Source organism: Saccopteryx bilineata, chromosome 8, assembly GCF_036850765.1.
Source record: "Saccopteryx bilineata isolate mSacBil1 chromosome 8, mSacBil1_pri_phased_curated, whole genome shotgun sequence".
In the NCBI taxonomy this organism is placed as follows: Eukaryota; Metazoa; Chordata; class Mammalia; order Chiroptera; family Emballonuridae; genus Saccopteryx; species Saccopteryx bilineata.
In genome coordinates this window covers 56,678,890-56,687,036 of record NC_089497.1, presented here as the reverse complement: position 1 = coordinate 56,687,036, position 8,147 = coordinate 56,678,890, and the positions used below count along the sequence as shown (strand labels likewise).

Sequence of the window (8,147 nt, the reverse complement as noted above, 5' to 3'; positions counted from 1 at the left end):
TATAATTCCTTTGCTGTCTGTCATGGACTGAATATTTGCGTCCGCACAAAATTCATATTTAGAAACCCTACCCCTGATGTGATGGCATTAGGCGGTGAGCCTTTGGGAAGTATTTAATTAGGATTAGATGAAGTCATAAAGGTGGAGTGCTCATGAATGGAATCAGTGCCCATAAGAGTGGTGAGAGCTGCTTGCTCTTCTCTGCTCTCAGCCACGTGCGGATGCAATGAGAAGTCGGAAGTCTGCAACCTGGAAGATGGCTCTTACCAGAAACTGACCATGCTGGCGCCTTGATCATGGATTTCTAGCCCCCAGAACTGTGAGAAATAAATTTCTGTTATTTATAAGTCACTTGATTAATGGTATTTTAACATAGCAGCCTGAGCCAAGACACTCTTTTCCCTAAAATATTTCTTCAGTTTACCTCATCAGCAAACTCCCCTCCACGCTGTGACCCTCAATTCACTTCAGAACCCCAAAAGCAACCAAAATTAAACTCTGGGGTTTCCAGAGAAGGAATACAGTGAAATATGTTAGCATCATGTTCAAAAAGAGGGAGCAAGTTATTAATGATGCAACTACTCTAACTAGGTCCTTGCACTACCTTTGTTTATGTTCTGTTGTTTTTTTTATTCAGTGAGAGGAGAGAAGGCAGAGAGACAGACTCCCCGCATGTGCCCTACCGGGATCCACCGGGCAAGCCCACTGGGGGTGATGCTCTGCCTATCTGGGGGGTAGCTCTGCTGCTCAGCAATCTAGCTCTTCTTAGCACCTGAGGTGGAGGCCATGGAGCCATTCTCAGCACCTGGGCCAACTCGCTTCAATCAGGCCATGGCTGCAGGAGGGGGAGAGAGAGAGAGAGAAAGAGAGAGAAGTGAGAAGGGGAGGGGTGGAGAAGCAGATGGGCACTTCTCCTGTGTGCCCTGAGCAGGAATCAAACCCAGGACATCCACACACTGGGCTGAAGCTCTACCACTGAGCAAACCATCCAGGGCCAACTACCCTTGTTTTTAAGGCCCAAAATGAGCAGCCAGTGAGCAACTGGGTTCTAACGATTAAGATCAGCCAAACAAAAAGCAAATGACTGAGCTGGCTTTCCTTTGAATTTCAAACATCACCATCCTTCAGTTTCTCTCTCTTGAAGCATTCTTTATTTTTTTTAAGATCCAAAAAAACCTGTGATTCTTACTTAGTCTTGCCTTTAATTTAGCAAACTGGCTCCGACTAACAGCTCCTCACCCCAGCCCCCGGCAGTGTCTCTTGCCTCTCAGAGCTGAGTCGGGCATGGACACATGGGTCCTCTTCCTTGGGGGTGCTGTTATGCTATGAGCCCCTAGCCCTCTTCGAGATTGCCTTGCTCTCTCTTCTGTATCTTATCTCCTTACACCTTTGAGCCTCTTTGTCTTGATTCTCTTGGATTCCCTAAAAGTACTGCTGTTTATATGGCCACACTTTGAGATAAAAGCACATTTGTTGGTGTCTTTGTGCCATATCCTGCCTCTCTTCTTTGTGACTCTGTCCCACCTACCCCGCCTCTCAGCCAAAAGGTTACAGAGCTGGAATCCTAGTGACTTTCTAAGTACTGTGTGAACCTACCCTCATCCTATGACACGATAGGACAAGTAGTGGAGTCCTTATTGTTGAAATGTGGTATTGGGACTAAGAGTCCAATCTCATCCTGGGTTGGCCTCTTGAAAGGAGAAGAAGTACAGACAGCCTGCAATGGAACTATGCAGAAGAGAATGTGTAGAAAAAGAATGAAGAGACGTCTCAGCGACAAGCAAGAGGTGATACTCCCAGACTCCTAACGACTTTCCATTGTCTTGTCCAAGTCCCTTATGAAATCCATCTCCATGCTTGCCATCGATCTCTTTGATACCCCTGTACCTCCATAATCAACTCCTTTTGCTTAAACTACCTCAAGTTTCTGTTGCTTTAAATACTTTTTAAAAATATTTCCTGCCTGACTAGGTGCTGGCGCAGTGAGTAGAGCAGGGGTCCCCAAACTTTTTACACAGGGGGCCAGTTCACTGTCCCTCAGACCGTTGGAGGGCCAGACTATAAAAAAACTATGAACAAATCCCTATGCACACTACACATATCTTATTTTAAAGTAAAAAAACAAAATGGGAACGAATACAATATTTAAAATAGAGAACAAGTAAATTTAAATCAACAAACTGACCAGTATTTCAATGGGAACTATGCTCCTCTCACTGACCACCAATGAAAGAGGTGCCCCTTCCGGGTGTGCGGCGGGGGCCGGATAAATGGCCTCAGGGGGCCGCATGCAGCCCGTGGGCTGTAGTTTGGGGACCCCTGGAATAGAGCATAGGCCTGGGATGCAGAGGATCCAGGTTTGAAAACATGAGGTCACCAGCGCGAGCATGGTTCATCCAGCTTGAGCACAGGCTCTCCATCTTGAAGCCCAAGATCGCTGGCTTGAGCCCACGGTTGCTGGCTTGAGCAAGGGGTTACTGGTTTGGCTGGAGGCCCCTGGTCAAGGCACAATCAATGAACAACTAAGGTGCCGCAATGAAGATTTGATGCTTCTCATCTCTCTCCCTTCCTGTCTGGCTGTCCCTGTCTGTCCCTCTCTCTCTCTCTTGCTAAAGCAACAACAACAACAAAATGACATATATTGATGCCTGAGTCCATCCTCCTATCCCATTGGATTAGCCTGGCCATCTTATCTTTTAAAAGCTTTCCATGTATATATTGTCTTAATTGAGATGGATGTAGATGTCAAAACATAATATTTTACACTTTAAATATGTGTAGCTTATTTATGTCAGTTACACCTCAGTAAAGCTATTTAAAAAATTTTAAACTTCCCAGGTGATTCCAGTGGGCATCCCCAAATGAGAACAAGTGAGCTGGGTCAACCTCCTCAGTTAAGTAGATAAGGAAACAGTCCTAGTAGGGAACCAATCTGCTCAGAAATCATGTCAGGCTAGCAACACGGTCAGGATTTACAACCTGCGACTCCGGAACTACTTACTCTAGTGTTCTTGCCTTGAAACCAAAACGGTAGAAAATTACTGAGGAAGAGACGGGGAGCGGGGGTGGGGGTGGGGGTCTGATTACGGGTCTCTGAACCAAGGAGCGGCGGAGTTTGAGAAGCCAGCAGCTCGGGGTTCTGCGGTATCGGCCCAAGTTGGGGGGGGGGGGGGGGCGCCAAGCACGCGGGTTGGGGGGGGGGTGGTTCTAGTCTTTGGCTTCTCAACTCGGTCCTGATTCGACAGCGAACATGTCTCGGCCTGTCAGAAATAGGAAGGTCGTTGATTATTCACAGTTTCAGGAATCTGATGATGCTGATGAAGATTATGGAAGAGATTCAGGACCTCCAGCTAAGAAAATTCCGTCATCTCCTCAAGAAGCTAAAAATAAGAGGGGATTTGGAAAGAATTCACAGGAAGATAGTGAAGACTCTGAAGAAAAAGATGTAAGACCAAGAAGGATGATTCTCACTCAGCTGAGGACAGTGAAGATGAAAAAGAAGACCATAAAAATGTGCGCCAGCAACGGCAGGCAGCCTCTAAAGCAGCTTCTAAACAGAGAGAAATGCTCATGGAAGATGTAGGCAGTGAAGAAGAGCAAGAAGAAGAGGACGAGCACCATTCCAGGAGAAAGATTCCAGCAGTGATGAAGATTCTCTAATGGAAGATGATGATGATAGTGACTATGGCAGTTCAAACAAGAAAAACAAAAAGATCGTTAAGAAGTCCAAACCAGAGACAAAAGAAAAGAAAATGCCCAAACCCAGCTAAAGGCTACAGTGACATCCAGTCCTGTGAAAGGCAAAGGGAAAGTGGGTCGCCCCACAGCTTCCAAAGCATCAAAGGAAAAGACTCCCTCTCCTAAAGAAGAGGATGAGGAACCGGAAAGCCCTCCAGAAAAGAAAGCATCTGCGAGCCCTCCACCCGAGAAGTCTGGGGACGAAGGGTCTGAGGATGAAGCCCAGTCTGGGGAGGATTAAAAGTGATGGTGGTTTGGGAGAGATTTTATTTAAAAAAAAAAAAAAAGAGAGAGAGAGAGAGAGAAGAAAAAAAGAAGGGGGGAGAAAACCTACATAAGATAGAACATGGTTTTGGCTATGGCTTGACTCATGGGCTTTCAGTGCTTCTATTTCCTTTTGTTGAAAATAACATTTTCTCTCTCTTTAATTTTTTTTTTTTTAAGAAAACCATTGTATGTTTAATTTACCTTTTGTCTATAGATCTCTCTTTGCCGCCTCCCTCTCTTCCCTTCCTTTTTCAATGAAAGCCATGTCAAATTAATCACTGGATTGACTGCTTCATCTTTTTATTTTATTTTTTTTTATTTTTAAATTTTTTTTTTCTGAAGTTGGAAACCAGGAGGCAGTCAGACAGACTCCTGCATGTGCCCAACCGGGATCCACCTGGCATGCCCACCAGGGGGCGATGCTCTGCCCATCTGGGGCGTTGCTCTGTTGCAACCAGGGCCATGGAGCCATCCTCAGCACCCTGGCCAACTTTGCTCCAATGGAGCCTTGGCTGCGGGAGGGGAAGAGAGAGACAGAGAGGAAGGAGAGGGGGGAGGGGTGGAGAAGCAGATGGGCGCTTCTCCTGTGTGCCCTGGCCAGGAATCGAACCCGGGACTCCTGCATGCCAGGTTGAAGCTCTACCACTGAGCCAACCAGCCAGGGCCTCATCTTTTTATTTTTAATGGATGGTATACCACAGTTGAAAGCAATAAGATTTGAGATGAACACTATAGAAATGTAGCTTCTTGCTAAACAGTGGCAAGTTGAGCAGTGATCAAAAACCAGAAGGGTTTTAATTAAAAATGATTGCTTCTTTCTCTACATGGACTTTTAAAAAAATCAATTGTCATCTAATACAAGTTTATTTTTTACCTTGGGGGTAGAGCAGGGAATGGGTTACCTAACCTTGTTTAATGGTGTGGAGTTTTTTTGTTTTTTTATTGCTTGTTATCTCAAAGAGATTCAGAGCCAGTAATTGTTTTATTCTGCTACAGTCTTTAAGGAATTTTTTTTTAAAAAGGGCAAAACTTAAAATCATGCTTAGGCCCTGGCCGGTTGGCTCAGTGGTAGAGCGTCAGCCTGGCGTGCAGGGGACCCGGGTTTGATTCCCGGCCAGGGCACATAGGAGAAGTGACCATCTGCTTCTCCACCCCCACCACCTCCTTCCTCTCTGTCTCTCTCTTCCCCTCCCGCAGCCGAGGCTCCATTGGAGCAAAGATGGCCTGGGCGCTGGGGATGGCTCCTTGGCCTCTGCCCCAGGCGCTAGAGTGGCTCTGGTCGCGGCAGAGCGACGCCCCGGAGGGGCAGAGCATCGCCCCCTGGTGGGCAGAGCGTTGCCCCTGGTGGGCGTGCCGGGTGGATCCCGGTCGGGCGCCTGCGGGAGTCTGTCTGACTGTCTCTTCCCGTTTCCAGCTTCAGAAAAAAAAAAAAAAAACCATGCTTAATTTCCTATTTTATTCTCTAATGGTTCATGTTTTAATATATATATATATATATATCCTGTTTCTTGGATAAAATTTTACCAAAGGTAAAAAAAAAAAAACCTAAAATTTAAATGGCAAGATTTATATATCACAGTGGATTTCTTCTCAAACTGACAATGTTTAGGTTTTAAGCAAATAAAGTACCAGTTAATGTGAAATGCAAAAAAAAAATTAAGAAAAAAAAAAGAAAATTACTGAGCTTCCTCATTTTTTTTTTTAAAGGCACTTGAAAAATTTGAAGTGCTAGGATGGTTACTCAGAATTATAGGAGATGAAAGCTAAAACAAAAAACAAAAACTCCACCAGCCTTTACTTGATAGAGTCACTATGTAGAGGAGCAGTTGGTTGTCCTTTCAATGTACTTCAGGTATACCCGCCCCTGACCCGCCCCCTGGATGGTACAGTCCAGGGAGAAAAGGGAGCCAGTGAGGAACGCAACACATCAGCAGCTGTCACTCACTCACTGTTCAGGGGCCTGTTGGCTAAATACTTCCTTTACCTCTGACTTAGTTTCAATACTTTTGAATATTTTTTTTAATTGTCAAAGTTTTTTTCCCCAAAATTTTTTATTGATTTTTAGAGAGAGAGGAAGGGAGAGAGACATCAATTTGTTATTCCACTTATTTATGCATTCATTGGTTGCTTCTTGTATGTACCCTGACCAGGGATCAAACCCTCAACCTTGGCATTATATGGACAACTCCCTAATTGAGCTACCTGGCCAGGGCCAATACTTTTGAGTATTTCTACCTCAGATTCAACATGCACAAAACTGAACTCATTATCTCCTACTCCAATTCATTTCTCCTTTTCAATTCCCTATTTTAATAAAGAGTAGCATTATTCACCCAAATGTCTACACCAAAAAAAAAAAAAAGAAAGAAAAAGAGTACTTTATCCTCTACATACAAATGGTGTCTTTTTCTTCCTGAATATCTCTTAAATACATCTTCCCTCTACATCCTTATGGTTATCTTAGTTTAGGTCATCATCATTTCCCTGTCTAGATCTCCTGACTCATCCTCCATCTTTCTACTACTGCCTTGGGCAGCTGGAGTGATCATTGAAAAATACCATGGATCATGCCATGTCCCACTAAAAACTTTTGAATGGCTTCCTCACGAAAAATAGGATAAGACCTAAAATCCTTAGCACAATTATGATCTGGCCCCAATCCTGTTCCATATCCTCTCCCATCACTCTTCCAGGATGCACCCCGCTTCCATTTGTACTGAATATGCTTTTGCCTCCGTATCATTGTACATACTATTCCATCTGCCTAGAATGGTGGGTCTGACCTCATTAACTCCTTATTATCTTCTAAGACTCAAGTTTAAATACTACTCCAGATTAAGTTAAATCTCCCACCTTTTATATGCCATACTGGACCACATACATAACTCCATTAAAACGATTATTCTACTGTTTCATGGTGGGCTATTTCCACATTTGCTCTCTCACAAACTTTAGAGCAGACCATTTTGTTTTTTTCTAATCTCTACATCCCTAGGATCTGACAAAAGCCTGGTACATGTAGATGCATAAAAATATTTAACAGCCCTGGTCATTTGGATCAATGGTGGAGCTTCTGCCCAGCATGTGGATGTCCCAGGTTAGATTCCTGGTCAGAACACACAGAAGCAACCATCTGCTTCTCCACACACACCCCCTTCTCCGTCTCTTCCCTTCCTGCAGCATGGCTCCATTGGTTTGTGGCCTCTGCCTCAGGCGCTGAGGATGGCTTGGGGGCTGAGCACACCACCAGATGGGCAGGGCATCGCCCCCTAGTGGGCTTGCTGGGTGGATCCCAGTTGGGGCACATATGGCCTCTGCCTCCTCTCCTCTCACTAAAATTTTTTTTTTAATTAATGAATTGTTATCTTCTCTGCTTTTTCATTAACTATTACTAAGTGGGTGACTAAAAGCTGGGTAAGGCCTGACAAGGCAGTGGCGCAGTGGATAGAGCATCAGACTGGAATGCGGAGGACCCAGGTTCGAGACCCCAAGGTCGCTGGCTTGAGCAAGGGGTTACTCAGTCTGCTGTAACCCCACGGTCAAGGCACATATGAGAAAGCAATCAGTGAACAACTAAAGTGCCACAATGAAAAACTGATGATTGATGCTTCTCATCTCTCTCCGTTCCTGTCTGTCCCTATCTGTCCCTGTCTCTGTAAAAAGAAAAAAAATAAAGCTGAGTAGGTAAGGAGAGCCTCACAATTTCAGAAGCTGTGGCTCAGCTACAGCCACCTAAAATCTAGAGTGGTACAGGGGGTCACTATCCATTCCATGTGGTTCCGTAAGTGCTTAAGTTCACTATTCCCATAGACGGTGCTTGGAAAAGTGGATGCATTTGGCTACTCCTCAAAACTAAATATATAGCCAGTTTCCCTTACCAATGTGCCCTTCAGCAGCAAGTAGCCATACATACATGCTCTTCACTGCTCTCAGTAATTTGGTTGTGAATTGTATAGCTCGTGGGTTTGTTGAAGCGGGGAGAAAAATCACTGACTTCTCTCATTCCAACTGTAACCATTCTTTCCTTCAAAGGTAAAGGTGATCAATAAAGGGGCGTAGATAAATAAAAGACCTTTTAATCACTGTTTAGAAAATTTAAACAAGTTAGCTATATCAAAATAAACAAAAATATTTGACCTATT

The 8,147-nt window shown here is 44.4% G+C and overlaps 1 pseudogene; it reads left to right on the top strand.

The window, feature by feature from the left end:
- Nucleotides 1-3,198: 3,198 nt before the first annotated feature.
- On the top strand, nucleotides 3,199-4,025 carry LOC136311879 (nuclear ubiquitous casein and cyclin-dependent kinase substrate 1 pseudogene; annotated as a pseudogene).
- The last annotated feature ends 4,122 nt before the right edge of the window (nucleotides 4,026-8,147 follow it).